Here is a 19,654-nt window from a genome sequence, read left to right as displayed (position 1 = left end):
ACATACTATGTGAAGATTTTTCCGAGGTCTCAGGAAGAAGGGAGACTGTTATTCACATGTTAAAAAGTATTGCAGGTTTTATCTTCAAATTATATAGGTCTTAAGCTGTTATATTTGGAAAGATTAAACAAATAAATCTGAACACTGACTTGCTTAGTGATAGGCATTACTGTCAAGATTAGACTAGGTTTCCTTTTGGTTGGAACCTCCATCTTCCAGTAATTAACCAAAAGGACGAACACAAAGGGAAAGAAGAGAAGCACCCAATATAGGTTCTCTAGGCCTCTTAGAAAACATGGGGTGGTCACTTCTGGGTATCTACCCAAAGGACAGGAGAATGCTCAGTCAGAAAAGTGCTTGCACATCAACGTTTATTGCAGCATTACTCACAATTGCCAAGACATGGAACCAACCTAAATGTCCACAAACTGATGAATGGATTGGAAAAGTGTGGCATATATACTCTATGGAATACTACTCAGTCATAAAAATTAACAAGACCCTGGCATTTGATAGAAAGTGGTCAGATATGGAGGATCTATTGCTGAGTGAAGTAAGCCAGGCTATGAAAGAAAGGTATTGTATGTACCCACTCAATATATACCGACTATCTGCACTCCATGGTAGGGAGAGAACTATTGGAGGACATAAAAGCAGTGAAAATACTTAACGAGAATAAGACAGTGTGGAATGGGGGTGGGGTTGAAGAGAAGAGGATAGAGAAAGATAGCAAGAGGACAAATAGAAAGGCAGGACATTAGTGGGAAACAGATATGGTTTATTACCTGTTGATGATGACATGTATAGTATTCTCAACTGGATTGGTCTGAGAAGTATTCATGTTGGGTAAAGTCTTTTTACAAGAAAAATGAGAAATAGTGACTGACTGTTAAAAAATAATTGGAAAAATAATAATAATGATTGGGAAAGACAATGAAAAGATATTGAATGATGAAGTGGGGAGATTAATGTCTCTGTATTGACTGATATGCATGGCATTCCCTTTTGAAAAAGCAATGTAATACACTGTAAAGTTATATGCATCTCAGTATAATATAAACAAGATTATTATGATAATAAATAAATAAATAATAGTAATAATAATAAAAAAGAAAACATGGGGTGGTTCCTTTGGCAACATATAGGCAAATCTACAAAAATTGTGAAACTGTAGACTTTAAGGGAATGGGTACTGTTCAAAAAGGAATGTCCTGCCAATGTTACCATAGCAAAACTGGAAGAGTCTACAATGTTACCCAGCACGCTATTGGAATTGTAAACAAACAAGTTAAGGGCAAGATTCTTGCCAAGAGAATTAAGCATTCTAAGAGCAGAGATAGCTTCCTAAAACGTGTGAAGGAAAATATATATAAAACAAACAAACAGATTAGACTAAGTGAAGAAAATGTGTCTGTAGAAGAAAGCTTTAAAATACATAAATAATGTAGGCAATAATTCCACTTGATGTGAAATACGGATTAAGAGATGTAAGACTATGTAATTAAAGTTCCTTATATATTGGTAATATTGAAACACACAGAACATTACAAAAAGCCATGAACTTTGGGTAAAAGATCTCAGATAAAGAATTATGCTGGGCAACTTCATTATTTTGCTTTTATTATCTGGAAAAAGCTCTCAACACAGAGCATTCAGTCACTTGAAGTTGTATTTATAATTATCTAAAAGGTACTGCTCATTTTGTTTGATGGTATATACTGTTTAATTTTAATTTTCAGTTTTGTGGGATGCAATTTTTTGAATCTTCTTTTGTAAGTACTATCATCTTTGGTGCAGTTAATGAACACTTTTATTATGTTTAATAAATGTATTTAATAACAATAATATATGCCAACCAGAATTGTGACAATTTCTACCCATATTATTGTTAAATTTCTGATTCTGTTTCAATGAAAATGTTCTCTCTAAAAATACACATTCTGCAAAGCTGGCAAAAATTTCTTACACAAAGATGTTTTACATAGCAATGAATAAAAAGATTTCTAAATCAACAAAAGGAAATAATTATAAAATGTTATAGGGAGGTTCTGCTCTTAAGAAAAACAGTGCAATACTATGTAATCCATGTCATCTGACACTGTTTAGGAGCCTTGTGGACCACAGACACTAGTCTACATTTTGTAGGTGAACAGAGAGCCAGGCAGGCCTGTGTGTATGCAGCAGGGCTCTCTTCCCAAATCCTATTGACCCTTTCATCCCCCAGAGATTTGATCTATGTCTTTTTCAATTTTTATATTACTTATTTTTGGTCCCATATAATTTTGTAATTAAATAGCAGTACAAAAGAGTATTTTATTAATTATATTAGCCAACTCGGTCTTTACCAACCAAAGTATAAGGTTTCTTTTCTAGAGAGCAAGACATATGTTCTATATTCATCTGCATTTTCTATCTGCCTAATGTAGTCTAACAATCAAGAAATATTTGCTGGATTAAAAGGTTTAATTTGGCATTCTATGAAATGCTATTTCAGATCATGGTTCTGGGCTCAAGGGAGGGTAGTGTAGAGATGCCTGTATATTCATCAAACCTTTTTTATCATGAGAAGGTTCATCCCATTCCAGGTCACAAACTACTCCCAGTCAGTATTTGTGCAAGGCTGACAAGAGCACCTTAGCAAGAACAAAATGCAAAACTACAACCAGAGACCCAGCATAGGCCAATTTTCCATTCTGTATCTATGCTGCTGCCAATAACTCTCATTTCTACTTGTCCCAAGGTATTAATGATTGAATTGGTGACTGATCATACACACTAAGAGTAAGTCCAGGGCAACTCTGTCATCATAATGACCCTGGACAGTGAGCTGGGGCTGACCTAATTGTCTTCTAGGCAATGCCATTGATCACTTCAGCAAAATCTGGGACAATTTCATATTATTTCACTAAGTAGATAATTCCCATCATGTGGATAACCTCCATGAGGGTCACCCACACCAGCTCCATTCAAGGAGCTTTCCATAGTCTCTGGGGAGTACATAATTTATAGTTGGTATTTACTTCAAATCTTATGAGCACCCACATGGTAGAAGAAGGGAAAGGAAAGCAAGTTTGTAGAAAGGAAACAAACAAACAAAAATCCTTATTGCCTGACTCTAACATTAGTACTACTGGCATGGGGAAAGCATGGTGTCTCTGAAAACAAAGTGCTACATACAACTGTTGGTACCCCCAGGTTGGGTGCACTAAGTTGCTAGAACTTATTTGACTTGGGAAGGGGACTTTGACAGTGCCTGTGATGAGTCCTCTTGACCAACTGGTAAAAGATTTCCGGTGTGTTGTTGTGTTTTGTTTTTTTTTTTTTTTCCAGCCAAGCGAGGTCCTAGGATTTGGAGGGATTGATTGAGAACTGACAGCCCACCTGCCCTGTTTGTCCACAGTACCAGCTGAGCTGGGGATGTTCCGTTCTGTTTCCAATAGATTTTTCCAGAACTGAAGGACAGTCCAGTCATGGTCAGAGCTGTCTGACACTCGATGGCTGACTCAGCAGTCAAATGTAAGTGCTTTTTATAGTTTGAGTGAGCTGCACAAGTCGTCTTTCCTCTTGAGGAAAACAGACACCAGAAGTGATGGTAAAGGACAGAGGTCATTAACGGCCTGTACTCCCCTACCAACGGCGAAGGTGGTAGTTCTTTCTCCACCAACACAAAATTGACGTGCCCTGTGTCAGTGGCTATAACTTTGCTTTGCTCCCAATGGCCCCTATTCATTCAGTCCAGGGATTTTCTATCTGGAAGGTCAGGTGTGAAGTGACACCCCTTTGGCCTGTTCTCTGATGAGGCATACCAGAATTGAGCTGCTTACTGTAAAGTGGGCAGAACTCTTACCAGTGGTTACTGTCCTCATCCTCTCAGTTCACAGCAAGCAGGCAACAGAACGAGGTGGGTGAGTCAGAGTTAGATCTGAATTTGCCATGTCTTCACAATGTGTACCAACCAGGCAGGCCTGAGGAACTATTAGGATATAGAAAAAAGCATCATGTCCAGGAATGATCAAGATGGATAATCTGATTTTCAAAATAGGCCTGTGTGATTCCTCCTCCCTTCAATCTGATCAGTGCCAAAGAAGTGGCTAAGAGATGATGATCCCTCTCTGGGGACAGCCACAGACAGTGACCAAAGAGTCTTACTAAAGTGTGTGACCAGGAGGAGACAAAAGTTGGAATTATTTTGTTAGTTTTTCAGAAGGCTGCTCCAGTCTTCCACAGCACCTAATGCCTGTGGCTGGCAGACAGCATGGCATTAGCACATTTCTGGATGATCTCTGTAGTAAGAGGTGTACCATTGTCAGACTGCAAAGGTTGAGCAAACATCTGAACAATTAGCACAGCGGTGTAGCAGCAGCCAGCTAACCACACTGGTACAGTACCACTGTAACCTGGAACGGTCCCATGTGGGGTCAAAGGTCCAACATGGTCAGTCTTCCAGGAACAGAGAAAGTCAATACCCAGTGGAACATGGCCCCCGAGATACAAAGGCCCAAGTCTGGGATGGAGTCATAGCTCTGTGTCATAGCAGAGCTCTCTACCTTGTGTCCACTCTGTGACAGTGGACTTGACCACTATAACAAACTTGCTTGGTCCCAGGCCATCTCATCAGAGTACAGGACATACTGTGTGTATCGACATGTGTCTCCCAGATGGTTCTGTCAGCAGCATGATGTGTTTCCACAGTCTGCTTCTCCTAAAAGGTGCATTTTATCTACCTGTCTGCAGGTTTTTTAAATGGCAGACCAAGTACTGAGGCCATAGTCTACAGTCTAGGAGTCCTAAAAAATATGTAACACAGTTTACTAGAGAATTGAGAATGGAGTGTTCACTGAGAGGAGCAGCCATGCCCATTCTTGGTTCTGTCTTGTAGAGCTGAGGTTGCAGAGCTACAGCAGTTCAGTGGACACCCTGGGTCTTAGCTTAGCTGAGTGTCTCCAGTGAGCCAGGGACATGGGGAACTTCTGTGGTCTGTGGGTTCCACCGAGCCACCAGCTTTGCTTCTGGTGGTAGAGTAGGGGATGAGTATGCCCCTAGTGATAACTGCTAATTTTTCATGTAAACTGCAGTGTGGCCAGCGTCATGTGTTCCTGAACATGCTGTGTCCATTTGACAAGCAAGGGCTATTGGGCCCTTTTCCTCTTTTACTCATTAAGCCTCAGTCGATCTACCCTAGAATGTGAGGGTCAGGCCAGAGAATCGCTGCCATGCATCGGTCACTCAGTTTTGTCAAGAGCTCAGCAGTGAGCTAACAGCTGCTTTGTAAAAAGGGAATGTCTGGTAGTGGAGTTAGCACGGCACAAGACCTCAAGGGTTGCTTTTAGTTGGAGGTCACCTCTGTTTCCCATCATCAAAATCATCAGGCACAGAGACTTACACTCATAGGTGTCATGAGGCTATGAAGCCTCAAGAGTAAAGCATGCACTGTTGCATGTACTGCTTGCTGGGCAGATTCCACACAGCATGTTGGTTTGGGCCCCCCACCCCCACCCCCGCAATGCTAATTTACAGGTTACATGATATAAAGACCAGAGGGAAAGTCCAAGGGAGGCATGCACTATCCTTATTACCCAGGGTCGAATATGGCTCTGGGCCTCTACGTGGGGGCTGTGGGAGCAGGGACAGTTTTTCCTTATCTGCACGACCTTGAGAAGGGCAGAGAAGGTTCTAAGCACAAGCTAAACCAATGAGGGTAGGTTCCGAGCAACAGCGCAGTGGGACTGCAACTGGAGACAGGGTTAGGGCCAGGAAGCAGTGACTGTTATGGTGAAGCCAGAAGCTGCAGTATCTCCATGCTGAGAGGGGGACACTGCACTTGTTCTCCTTTCTTTCCCTTTTAAAGGACAGTTTGAAGATCTGGAGGAAAAGTAGGAAATCCATTAATACACTGGTCAGGATTTCAGGATTGGAGAACCAGAAAGGATGGTTTCCTTGCTTCACATTGTTCCTCAGAGACAAAATGTGTACATGCAATGGGAGAAAACACGTTTGATCACTTAAATATCTCTTGCTTCATTTCTTTTCTGAGGACCAATAAAAGATAGTAAGGACTCAAGGTAAGTGGCTATCAGTCGAGTGTCAAAACTAGATGGATTTTGTGTTCAATAACAAACTGCAATTTATGGCAGTAGCCTCTCAAGGTAATACATTCCAGTCTCCTAATTTAACTGGCCTGCCATCTAATGACTGGTCATTTCTTTCTAAAATACATGCCAGTTTTCCAGATGTACTCAGACCTTCCTAATCAGTCTGATACACTTTATTTCACATCATTAAATCCCATGTCACCCTCATATTGTCTATTGACTTATTCTGCTTTTTGCAACAAGCACTAACCTTGAACAGATAATGTTAAATATGTAGTAACTAAATTCTACTGGTGCCCATGTTGCCTCAAAGCAAGGTAGCTTCCAATATTCTCATTTAATGGGCATCGAATGTGTAAGTGCATACTGAAGAGTCTTAGGAGCAACTGAAATAGAAAATAACCGGACTCTAAAACTCAGTTAATATATTTGGCTGATGCTGGTATAAGTAGTAGCTACATATACAGATTTCTCTAAAATGCTAAAGTCAGCTAAACACTGTTATTCATATTCAAAATACAAGCATACAAGAGAACCAGGCCAGGCTGAATAATCACAGAAGACAGAATGGATCAGTTTACTTTGCCTTTAAAAAGTCACTAGAGAGCATTGCTCTGACAAGGCTGATTTAGACAGTAAACAATGATCTACTTACATTATTGTAGAAAGGATATCCATGAGATCTAGGTTAACAAGCTATAAAGCACATTTTTATTGCTTAAAGCAGCAACTCAGAATAGTTTGAAGTAAAAACACTTCTATTTTTAAACTACTGCAACATTTAAAGCTGGGTTTTCAATTTGTCAACTTATCTAAAAAACTGAATATAATAGCCTGATTACTGGCAAGCAGAATTCAAGGAAAGATTTTTTTTTTAATGGATCAATGGTGTAGAAAATTTGGTATCATCTGAACAGACTTAAAATAGAATGTATTTTATAGAACAATATAGAGTTCTTCATTACTGTAACTACCTTGATGAACGACAGCTAAAACATGTGCATCAAAGCCTGAGGGCTCTAACGGCTTATCGGGTGAGAGGAATACCTTAACCAATCCAGTGCTACCTTCACAGTGTCATTATCAAGTGGCTATTACAATGCTCATGTTTTTGACAGTTTTGTACTTGTCTGTCACAGAGCAGTTGACTCTAATGCCAAAATTAGATTTAATAGGAGAGCCCCTAATCTGATCACCATGCCAAACTGATGGTGTCATGGAGGGTGTTATTGGGAAATACAGACCTATGTTCTCTTTCTTTGCTAATTCCTGTAAATCCTAGTCTTCTTCCCTACTTGGGCTGCAGCTAGATCGGGTTGCTTCGGGAAAGGGTTGCTATAGCAGAAAATTCGATAAAAGAGTTTTGCCTTTTCATTCGCTGGCTATTGGGTGTTCCAAAACTGAAGGACTCCAACCAGGAAACCAATGATAGCTTAAGGAAATGCCTCCAACCCCTCGGACCTCCAGGCAGCACTCTCCAGAGCGGACAAGGGGAGCCGCACCTCTGCCCTTGCTGTCTTCCCTGTGAGGTCAGGGAGTGGAGAGGACATCAGCCTGAGAGAACAATGACCTGACCCTCTGTCCTGGGAAACAGCCGGGTCAGGACAAATCCTGGTGCAAGCCGGCGGGGATAGGCAAGGCTGTGCCTCACATGCAGATGCAGGAGCCCGAGGGCCCTGAGGGTGGCCAAGCCCAGACTCCGTGATGCCAGAGGGATGCAGAGGCAGTATCCTGGAAGCTCGTGCAGGCTGCCTCACACTTGAGTTTACACAGCGCAAGAAGAGGTGCTGGACGACTTGGACTTCTGTCAGGGAGGGGTGTGACCGAGGCTCCAGGCTGCAGAGATACCAGCAGGATAGCCCACATCCACTCTACCCCTAACCCCAGGGGACGTGTTCAGGGGGACAGTTGGGCAAGACCAGAGCTTCCTAAGATTATCTCAGGATTCAACCTCAACTGTAAGAAGAAAATAGTTACATTTTTTAATGCTTTACATTATATCTTGGGATAAATTTATACTGAAATAGCAATTCTTTCACTGTGAATATCTGTAGGAAGTTTGACAGTGACATTTCCAAATAGAGACCACCATGGGAATGCCCTAGCAATGACTGAACTCACATCCAGTACAGTACAGAACCTTCTGTCCTCTCATCATCGAGACCCCATGTACGCAATAGCATTCAATGTTGGTTTTTCTCTAGGAGATCCCAAAGAATACATCAGACATCATCCCCCCATTAGCCACTCAAGTCATTTTCCACTCAACTTACAACCACTGACAATCAGGGAGGAACTTGCTTCAGCTGGTTTGCTGGTAGCACACACTTCTATAATGCAACACAATCATTCGAAGGTAAGTGGTGCTAAATTATTATTCAGTAGATAATCTTTCTTTCTTTTAACTAAGAAATTACTTAAGTGACAAAAAAATATTATCTAGAATCTATTACTCTTGTTTCTTCGTGTTCACCTTCAGGAAAAATCCAAGGAATGTGGCCAATAACTATAAAGGAGTAGATACTATAATAACACACTGTCCTCTAGATCCATGCAACAAAACGAAGCCATGAAAATAAATTTCCTATGACTTAAAAATAAGTAGTCAAAACTTTCAAAAACAGCATACACCTGAAAATCATAAAGTCACTCTTAGCGACAATGAGCCACAGTGCTGTCGGGAGTGTTGACTCTGCATCGCCCACTCCTGCCCTGCACAGTTGAAAGGTTCTCTTGAAGAGACTCCCCGACAGATCTCTCAACTTTCAGGAAGGCTGGGCCAAGAGTATATATTAAGTCATGGGGGAGTTCATCAGGTTCACTAGATATATAAGAACTAAATGTGGTTTTGAAAAAGAAAAGCCCAGAATAAACAAGGACACTGATCAGCCCAGGAAGGACACAGCTGCTGAGAAGGCAGTGGAGGGGGAAACCAGCTCTCAGTCTGAGGACAGATGCCCAGAAAGTCCAGAGGACAACCATGAGACAAGGAGGTCGAGAAAGACAAGGGAAAAAAGGGCTTCTGGGACAGGGCTGGCCATAATGCAGTCCAACTCTGCAAAGCCGTGCTCAGTGCAACGTTGTACATGGAGTTACTGCAGCAAGGGTGCAAGGACCAACATTTAACTCAGAAAAGTATGGAGTTACGATGATGGCAGCACCTTTAAAAGGCTCAGTGCACAAGTAATATCCAGCCAGCTCCTCTATCCCTAAAGTTAAGCAAGTTATTCAGTAAATGCATATTGACTGACCAGAATGCAGAGAATTTCTGGTCCCTGTAAGAGTGGGTGACATGGCACAATTTCAGTATACTTAACAGAAGCCCGACTTGTGCGATGCTAATAAGTAAGTCTGGACCCCTGAAATCTGTGTCTAGACGCACTCAGTGTTGAGTGTTGAGTCAGGTTAATTATCGTAAAATAGCAAAATACATATAAATACCAACGACCACACACAGATATGCAGATACTAATCTATGGGAGAGGATGCCTTGATAACACTTGTTATTTTATATTTCAAGGTCATCATAAATATTTCATTCATTCATTCTTTTTTTTTTTTTTTTGAGAGGTTTTTGCTATAGGGTGTGTGTACTAGCCAGAAAGACAGAGAGAGACAGAGAAACAGAAAGCGAGAAATCACCTCCCAGGGGGAATGGCCATGCCTCAATCCCTTCTCCTCCATTCTCCTCTTGGGATCCTGGGCACACACGTACATGAGTCTGGCGTGAGTTTAAGCCACCGGGTCAGGAACTTGAACTGCGGTCGACTACATGGGAGTCCAGCGACATAGCCATTATGCCAACTGCTGATCCGCAGTTTTAATTAAATACAAAGCATTTATACCACACACTATGGGTCACTAAAGCACATGAAAGAATCGTAAGTTGGGTAATTAGATTTTTTGTTTCTATGTTTGTTAGGATAATAATTTCAAATTTATAAAAAGTTGCAAATACAAAAAGGAGTGAAGATAATTTCCATAGTCCTCATAGCCTTGACCCAAATTTGCTTACTGTTAATATTTTGCCCCATTTGCTTTATAATTTGCTATCTCGCTATCATCTATCATTTAGCTCTGTGTACATGTATATATATATATATGTATATATATATATTTATATTGTATATACACATACTTCTAAAAAATCATTATATATACTCTGAATCATTTAATGTTTGCTGAGTAAGTACTTAACTTGCCCTGAAGCCTGAAAAATATTAAGACACTGATAAAATTAAAAATGTAATTTATAAGAAAATAATAAAAATAAAGGGCTGTCAGGTGGTGTGGAAGTTAAGGTGCGGGATTCCACATGGCTGACTCCGCAGTTGGAGTCCTGAACAGTGGGCCTGTGTGCATGGGTGTCCAAAATCTTGAGAGGAGAAGGGATTGTGATGTGGCCATCACCCTGAGTGGTGATTTCTCACTTTCCCTTTCTCTTTCTCTGTCTCACTCTGACAAGCACACATGCATAAACTGTAGATAGCAAAAACTAAAACAAATAGGTAAATAAATAAACAAACAAACACAAAATCTCTAAACTGGTTAACATCATGAACACCAAGTCAGTAAGCAAAGAACTTGAATGAGCTATGTCATGAGAAGAACAAAAGAGGAATTTATGTTTATTGGGCATTTGCAATATGCCAGATATTTGATATATTATCAGAAAATATGTATTTATATTTGTGTGAAGCAAACTTTCAAGATCTAAAAAATTAAATAGTGGCACTGACAAAACATCAGAACTCCATCACAAAAGGCATGAGAGGGGAGACTGCTTGTTAGTGGCTGTTTCTATGAGCCAGAAAGTTTACATGGTACCAGCAAAGTTGCCTTTACAATGATATGACAGCATACTTTGAAAAAAATCAAATAAAGTAATTAGTAATCACTAAAAAAACTGGAAGTGATAGAATAAAACATAGGAATTTAAGTCTGATTTTAATGATTTAAAAATTAGTTTCATTTATTAAATAATAATTGAATGCCTATGGCTAGCTATAATTCCAGGGCTGGCGATACAAGAGCGAAACTGAGATCTCTGCCAGTGACGGTCCCAGCTCAGACGAGGTATCGAGACTGGCTGAGAGCTTCCATCACATGGTCAATGTTCACAAACACGCTACACTCTGCCCCAATACCCCCAACCCAGTGATTTAATTTGGGACTCTGGGAGGGGGTAGTGAATAACACTTGAAGGTAATGAGTGCTAAGGTGGGGAAGAGGAAGAGCAAGGGAAGTATGACCTAGGTCAGAGATGGCTTCTTTGAGTCACTTGAGTTTGAAATTGGAAAAAGGACTGGAGGTGCAGGAGAAATGCCCTGGGCAAAAGCCTGGTTGCAAAACAAAACATTTTCTCCAGGTGTGAGTTTCTAAGGAGTGATTCTTATCAGAACTGAGCTTCTCTTCTCTTCAGGATTCATACCCAAGGGGTGTACTCCATTTTCCCAAGACAATAAAATAAAAGAGCCCCCGAAATCTGCTGTGCCCATTGAGAGAGCTCCCTGTGTTTCCTCCGCCCACATGGAAATTTACAGTGCACACCTTTGCAAACTTTTTTAACGTAAGTATTGGGAAGACATTTTCGATATCTTTTTTTTAAAAAAAAAAAGCATTTTTAAGTATTTTTAAATTTAATTTGAATTATTACTACTATTTTTTAAAATTTGACCAGAGAGAGAGAGAAAAAAAGTGAGAAAGCAAGCTGCCAGGTCTGGTTCTCAAACTGTGGTTACCCATGTGGGAGTCCAGCACCCTAACCACCACACCACCTGCTGGCCCCTACACTTTCAAAATCTTATCTGCATGTGCTAATTGGTGCACTGACAGCCATCTTTCTGCCCTCCTACTTTATATTTCCCTTGGACTGGAAATTGGAAATACATTCATTTTTCAAAAGCACTTAACTTTGTTGCGGGTGTATGTGTGACAACTTGAGAGCGGGACCTCATCTGAAGTCCTAAAGGAAAAGAGGTTCGTTCATGAGCAGCAACCATGTGAAGTTTGCTCACTGTGAGGACAGCCGTCATGCCACCCCTAGAGGACAGCTCTAAGCCAAAAGATGCCAGGGTTTTAGGTTTAATATAGATGGTCCCAACTTATAGTGCTTTAACTTATGATTTCTTGACTTTACAATGGATTTATTGGGGTATTAAATGCATTTTCAAGTTACAATATTTTTGATTTAGGATGGATTTAGAAGTAACCCATGGTAAGTTGACTTACTGTGCTTATGTCCTGATAAGCCCACTGTAAGTATGAAATACCATAAGTCAAAACTATATTGAATACCCTGATCACTCATCATAAGATTGAAAAATCATGTCTACCCACGGTAAGTCAGGGGTTGTCTGTACTACCCATAGGTGCAATCTAAAGAGTCTAGTGGACACACTGGAGCTTGCTGAGACTGGTTCACACACCACCCTTTTCAATCTAATTTTCTATCTGGATACAATGGTCGGCATCACCATTAGCCAATACTAAGACCAGGATAACAATATCTATATCTACACTCTATCCAGTATCCTGTGGCTCTCTGCAGATGTACACACGGGGTGAGCGTGGCTTTCCGTGTGCAACTACTGCATGTGAAGCAGCAAGGGGGCAGTTCGTCCCTGCTGCAGGCTGTACCTCACATCCTTGACCTGACTGGTGGGAATGGAGCCTTGCATCCATGCGGCCACATCAAATTTCAAGTAATGGTCAGTTTTAGGGTACCTTGGAAGAAAAATTCTGGCACGATTTTTTTTTTACTGCATATTTTTGTAAAAGGTATAAAGGCATAACAGTTCATAGAAATTTAACGTAAGTTTTATTGAAAAAGAATATAAATTTTCATTTTATCTTTTTAAAGTATTTTTACTCAATAATCATAGCTGGCCTTACTCTCTCTAATCTAGTGCTGGAAGGTACAGCACATCATATGTTGCTGTTTTTGTTCACGGACAGCAGAACCTGGGCTGAGTGCTGCTGTCGCCTTCAGATATTCAAAGCCCTACAAGGTGCTCATTCTTTTGCAGTGTATTATGTGATAGACTTTGTTCTTTTTTCTTCCTTAGCTTTTTCTACAATAAACAGAAATACATGCTGGTATTGCAATATATCTAACAAAGGTCTTAGGTGAATCTATCAAAAACCAATGTTATGTGATGGATAATTCTCTCCTGTAGATTCCAGTGAGGGGCCTGGCCGTATCATCCACCAATTCCCAGGTGATTGCCTTTTATATGACAGATGTTAAATAAATGTTTGCTGATTGAATTAAAATCCAACAGTTCCTAGGGCTGCTGCATTTTATCCTGGGATGACAAAGCAAGTTGAAATTGGAGGTGAGAAGATCAGACTTATGCCTCCCCAGAACACGCCTGCCAGCTGGAAATTCATTTCCATAGAAGCAGGCATTAAGGCAACAATTTCCATGTCTCTGTTTCCTTCCCTGTTGGCAGTTCCCTCTGTTCACTCTCTCCCTTATCAGGATCTGCATCTATTGTGGAGAACAAGGGTCTGGGGTGGGGCTTGGCCTTGACACAGAAGGGGAGAGGCTACCACATACTAGTATCTACCACGTGCCAGGTACCCTGCTACATGCTTTAAGAATCTTTCCCTGGGACCAGCAGTTAGCGTAATGGCTATGTCACTGGACTCCCACGTAGTGGACCGTGGTTCGAGTCCCAGACCCGGTGGCTTTAAACTCACGCCGGGCACGTGTGTGTGGTGCCCAAGATCCCGGGAGGAGAATGGAGGAGAAGGGATTGCGGTGTGACCTTCCCCCCTGGGGAGTGATTTCTCGCTTTCTGTCTCTCTGTCTCTGTCTGTCTGGCGAACACACGTGCCCTATAGCGAAAACCTTTCCAAAAAAAAAAAAAGAATCTTTCCCTCACACTCCTAGAGACCCTTTATGAGGAAAGTACCTTCTCAGTATGTCAGGAAACTGAGAGTCAGAGGAATGACTTACTCAAGTCCTGCTCTTTGTATTCTGTTCCACAGTCCTGGGCAGGTGGTTTGACCACCGTCTGCCTTACCTACTAGTAGACTGAAAGCTACAGCTACAACAACCAGTCCACAACCTGGCACAGAGTAGGTGCTCAATAAGTACTAGTTGAATAAGTGAATTAATGAAGTCTCCTATTTACCTTAACCACTGACTAAAACCTTTACTAAATCATTGACTTTGTCCTATCTTGAATTCATCAAGCATCTGTGTACTGTGCAGGTAGCTGGTTGATGCAAATGAATAAAGTAGTCAGCAACAACTGACGCCTGCTGCTTGTGTTCCTGAACTTAGAGGCGGGGTTCTGGACACAGACCTGAGTACCAGGCAAACTGTAAAAAATCAGTAAAAAATCACATGGTGACAATGTTACTTTTTGCTCAAGAATGTAATAAAACTTTAAAAACTAAACTTTTGAACAAGAAGGGGAGTCAAATACATTCACCGTATTGTCTTTTGTGCTATCTTCTCCCTTTATTAAAGGCCAAGTTCTATAGAACAGTGAATTAAGGCTCTTAATGAAGGTTAAAAAAAGTCTCTGTCTCTTCTGGCACAATTAGCAATGAAGTATTTATTTTATAATATACATTTTCCATGAAGCTTAATAGCATTCCTCGTGAATTGACAGAGAAATACATGGGGGTTTAATTTTGAGGACCATCATGTAAAGATTTCTGTAGGTAAGGAAGGCTTTTAGACTGTGTTGGAATGCTCTGAGATCCCTTTGTATGCAATTACATGTCACAGGAAAAGCAACATTTAGTGAATAAAAATTTAAGTAGTACTAAAATTTTAATATTAAAATACAGTCATTTTATAACAGCAATAGTATTTATAGGACACAAACTAAGGAAAGAGAGACTTTTTTAGTTAAACTTGTCTCTATAGTCATTGTTCCTCTCAGACATAGAATAATGTGAAGCTTATGTAATACATTAATCTTCACAACATATGAATCATGGTAAATTACAAGCTAAAAACAATGTACTGGGTGAAGTCCAAGGATTAATTTTTTATTTGTCCCCTATGTGTTAGCTATATCTTCACAGACCAGAAAAATTCCAAATTTCCCTAAAAGTATTTTTAAAAATTGTAACATATAACATAAAGAATAAACTTTGTAAAGACAGACGGATATACAAACAAATACAGATGAGAAAAAAAATCAGTCTATTCAATATTTGTAAAAGCAAACCAAACACTTCAGAAAAGTAAAATATTTAGCCTTTGTTTATTAAAATGTTTATTATTGCTTTATTCAAGAAATAACTCATAAAAAAGGTTGTAGATTTGTAGAAGAAACATTAAAAATTAAGTTTATAATAATATTTTCTTCTCATTATTATTCAATTTTTAAAACTATTGTTATAATTTAATATCTCTTACTTCAATGTAATAACATTAATTTTTAATTACATTGTGAAAATGTGCATTGTGATATAGCATCTTACCCATCCTAATAGGTAAAAACATCTAAAATTGTTTATCATTTCCCTAATATTAAAACAGTCTCAGATTTTAGTCCACTGATATTATGCTCTTTGCTCCTTCTATTATAACTCACAAGTACATTCTAAATTCTCTATTTAAATAGTTAAATTAAACTACCTCTATTCTCAGGTAAAGTTCCAAAAATAATGTTATAAGAAATCATTTATAGCACTCAACTTAGTTGCCATGGTGACTGTTGCTACCTAATAGTTTAGGGATAGGAAACTGTTCATTGGTAACTATAATTCTGTAAAGAAAACGAATACTTGCCCATCTTACTTTTTTAATAAAAAGCAAAAAAATTTTCTGATATTTTATAAGCATATTGAGAAGGATGCTATTTATAACCAAAAAAGATTACACAATGTTTCCTTAAACTATTTCTGTCAGATATAAAATATCAGCTGCATATCTGGTCCCATCAGCCCACATCTGACTGAGGACTCCTGCATATTAAAGGGATGTGATACACACCACAAAGAGAGACGCATTCCAAGTTCCGACCACTCTGATAGGTTGCTACCTGCGGGGAGTTGTCTCTGTGCTCTTGGAGGGCAAGAAGAAGAAGAGTGATGGTTTCCAGTGGAGTCTGGAGTCTCACTACCTCAGCCTCCTTTCCCGTTCTGACTTACTTCCCGTCAGAAGAAAGCTTTAGTGTGGCTTAATGTCTTCTCTGAATCCACTTACAACAATATTCCACTTGCAACTAATCTCCTTTGGAGATTAGCCTCTATAATGGTGGCAGTGAATATCCGACCTCTGCCCCCCCCCCAGATGGTACACCCACATGGATACAGAAATACACAGGAAGCATCACAACACACATGATTTTTGCACGGCGAAGGAGGTGAAGGAAGGAACAGCGAGCTGGAGGCCATTATGAGATGTGGGCAATGTGTAAAAATGTTCCTTTTTATCACTGCAGTTCACTTCAGACAAACAGGATGTGGAACAACTGAAGACAGACCCAGAAGCTCAAACCTCAGGAAAATGGAAAAAAAAAAAAAAAGAATAATTCTAAGACTGAACAGTCAGTAAGCATTTAACAGATCACACTGGAGGAAGAAACCCTCCCTAGAAATGCAATTGTTAAAGACTATTTAAAAATCAAACTTGGATCATTAACAGATTGCTGGGCTGGTAAGTCTGTATTTAACGTAATCACTGCAAGTCAGGAACACAAGTATCGTGGCAGAGTTTTTCTGGAGAAGCCAACTTTGGACAAAGATCCCATGTCACTTAGAGGAAGAGGACAGGTCACTCAGATAGAGCCTGTCTAAGACCAAAATAAATAAATAAATAAAATTATGAATGTGGAGTGTACAAACACCATATTACACAGGAGTTACAGTTGAAACGGTCGTGTGTGGATGTGCATGTGTGTGTGAATACCTGTGTAGATTCCACACACCATTTCCTTTTTTTGCTGCCAGGGGCTTGTGGGATGATTCCAATTGGCCTTTCCCCACACTGAAGAGATGAAATCTGATCAAGAGATTTGGGGAAGTTCATTAGGCAGAGCATTAAAGGAGAGAAATAAACAGCTTTCTGGTCAAGACTACCTGGTTCCATGTGATTTTTCCTAAGAGACCTGACTTCGAAGATAATTAGGCATCTCCCAATTTTATTCATTAGCTGGCACTTTGAAATGTTTAAGGAGGATGGGTGAGTATAAAATCCAGACTTCAAAATCCTAGTTCAAATTTCTAAATAATATAAAGAAATAAATTATATCCAAGCAGTTACAAAGTGGTAGGCCAATTGGCAGATAAAGTTTGAGGGGGAAGATTAAAAGTTTCTCTTATCAAGAAAAGCTCTTTGCTGAGTATTTATTTATTTATTTATTTTCGGAGAGGTTTTTGCTATAAAGGCATATGCACTCACCAGAAAGACAGAGAGAGACAGAGAAACAGAAAGTGAAAAATCACCCCTGGGGGGATGGCCATGCTGCAATCCCTTCTCCTCCATTCTCCTCTTGGGATCTTGGGCACTCACACACACGCACCTGGCGTGAGTTTAAGCCACTAGGTCCGGGACTTGAACCGCGGTCGACTACATAGGAGTCCAGCAACATACCCATTATGCCAACTGCTGGTCTGTCCAGTGACATAGCCATTATGCCAACTGCTGGTACCGCAATCTGAGCATTTAGAGAGGATAAAACTAAAGCTGAAAAATAAAAAAAATGTCTGGACTATTTGATAACCTGTCCTTCATCCTAGCATTTTTTTTTAAACTTTCTCATGTTTTTGCCTGATCTGTCTGATTTAGAACACAAAACAACTGAAAAACAGTCCATTACTATATTGAGTTCATGCAAAGTCCTGAAGTAATTGATGCTGTTAATATGAGGAATAACATGGAAGACCACAGTCAGAAGCACTACTCTTCAGCAGCTGTGAATTCTGCCCCAAGTGTGGTCCAGCTTATTGAAAAGGAGATGACATGTTATGAGGAGTCTCAGAGCGACTGTGCAGTTACTTGGCTCTCTCTCCAGATGAGTGGCAGGCAGCAATCCACAAACTAACCTTACTTTCTTTTCATGCCTAGTGTTGGGTTTGCAGGTCAAATTATTTTTAAGGCCATTTGATGATAAAAGGTGACTCCCTGAAAATTTCGGTGCCAAATTGGTTTTTAAGCAATCTGGGTTCAAGGAGGACATTTATCACATTTACAAATAGCATTAACTCTTCCCAGGGTAGTTCGAATACAATTTCATGTATCTATGCTTTAGTGCACTTAATGCCATTTAGGATCTAGTTTGAGTCTTAGAAGGTGATCCTGGTTTGTCTCATTGCTGCTTTCCTTCATGCCAAAACAATTACTGGTGACATCTAGCAAAGATCTCTAATGCACACGCTTCGCTTCCAACATTTTGACAGTTCTATGCTTTCCTGCTATTGACCAGATGACATCTATTAATAGTATTATATCAAGAACAATTAAAAAAACACCTTGCTGTCCTTCAGCAATATATTCAGAGCTAAGACATGCATATATTTATCAAGTGGATGAAAGTGAGGGTTTAATTAGAAGTAAGTTCTACCACTAAGATTTAGAAACACTGATATATGATTTACCTTTAATGAGTCCATCAGTATTTTACCTAGTTTCCACTACGGGCTGGGCACTGTCCTAGGTGCTGAGGAAGCCAGAAGCATGCCCTCATAGAACACATGGCCCAGAAAGCTAATTGCCCAGTAAGAACTCAAAGCCATCAGTTACCTGGAACACACTACTCTTGGGATTCACCATTCTCATTTATTTCTTTCTAACCATCTCTCACACATATAAGTTATACATTTAGATCAAGTGGGAAAACTTATAGGTAGAAAACTCAGGCTTAGCATTTATTTCCGGAATATGAATCGGAGTCATGCTTACATTCGTGCTGTAAAATAACTGTATTACACATTAAACTAGTTTATGTAACTTTCACATATTGAGTAATTATCTTTTTGAATACACTAATAAAATGAGCTTCTGATCTAGTGATAGTCAAGCCTTGAGGCCAAAATCATATAATAATAAGAGATGATAAGGTACTGTACTACATTTGAACGGTCGTTCCCTGAAACTCTACAAACTCTTTACAAACTGCCCTTGGTGATCACTCAAGCTTGTCACAAAAGTGGGCACGCATTCAGTGTAGGTGGGGAGGAGTGGGACTGAAAGTAGTTCCAAGGACAATGTGGATGTCTGGACTTTCAATTTATTTGGGAGGGTAAGGTTTCACTAAAATAATCCAATTATAGAAATTATCTTCATCCTTCCCTCTTCTTTCCTATTAAAGGATTCTTGTAATCTGTACCAGTTTCATCATAGTTTTAAGGAAATACCCTAATATACATATACATACATGTAAGTGTGTGAATAAATATATACGAGAGGGTCTTCTGAAAGTTCACAAAAATTGAACGTCAGGAAAAATATAGATGGATTTCAATTTCTTTTCTGTACCAAAATAAACTCCTACTTTAATTCCATTTTTCATTAATTTTGAAGTACATATATATATATATATATATATATGTGTGTGTGTGTGTGTGTGTGTGTGTGTGTGTGTGTATGT

The 19,654-nt window shown here is 39.7% G+C and overlaps 1 protein-coding gene and 1 long non-coding RNA gene across 6 annotated transcripts in view; one reads left to right on the top strand and one right to left on the bottom strand.

Annotated features, from left to right (window-relative positions):
• PACRG (parkin coregulated) overlaps window positions 1–19,654 on the bottom strand; it is a 564,165-nt gene that overhangs the window by 385,759 nt on the left and 158,752 nt on the right. The window lies entirely within an intron of this gene.
• LOC102501541 (uncharacterized) lies at window positions 7,691–17,109 on the top strand. Of its 4 annotated transcripts, none has more exons than XR_335117.2 (5): window positions 7,691–7,876; window positions 8,297–8,448; window positions 11,515–11,661; window positions 13,271–13,312; window positions 15,973–17,109. It is a non-coding gene; the product is annotated as an uncharacterized LOC102501541 (long non-coding RNA). The 4 variants fall into 4 exon arrangements; XR_001370638.1 differs by having other exon boundaries at window positions 13,271–13,429; window positions 16,508–17,109; XR_003549996.1 differs by lacking the exon at window positions 15,973–17,109 and adding an exon at window positions 14,088–14,168 and having other exon boundaries at window positions 13,271–13,429.

Source organism: Tupaia chinensis, unplaced genomic scaffold (assembly GCF_000334495.1).
Source record: "Tupaia chinensis unplaced genomic scaffold, TupChi_1.0 Scaffold000346_1, whole genome shotgun sequence".
NCBI classification, from domain to species: domain Eukaryota; kingdom Metazoa; phylum Chordata; class Mammalia; order Scandentia; family Tupaiidae; genus Tupaia; species Tupaia belangeri.
This window is presented reverse-complemented; position numbering and strand designations above follow the sequence as displayed.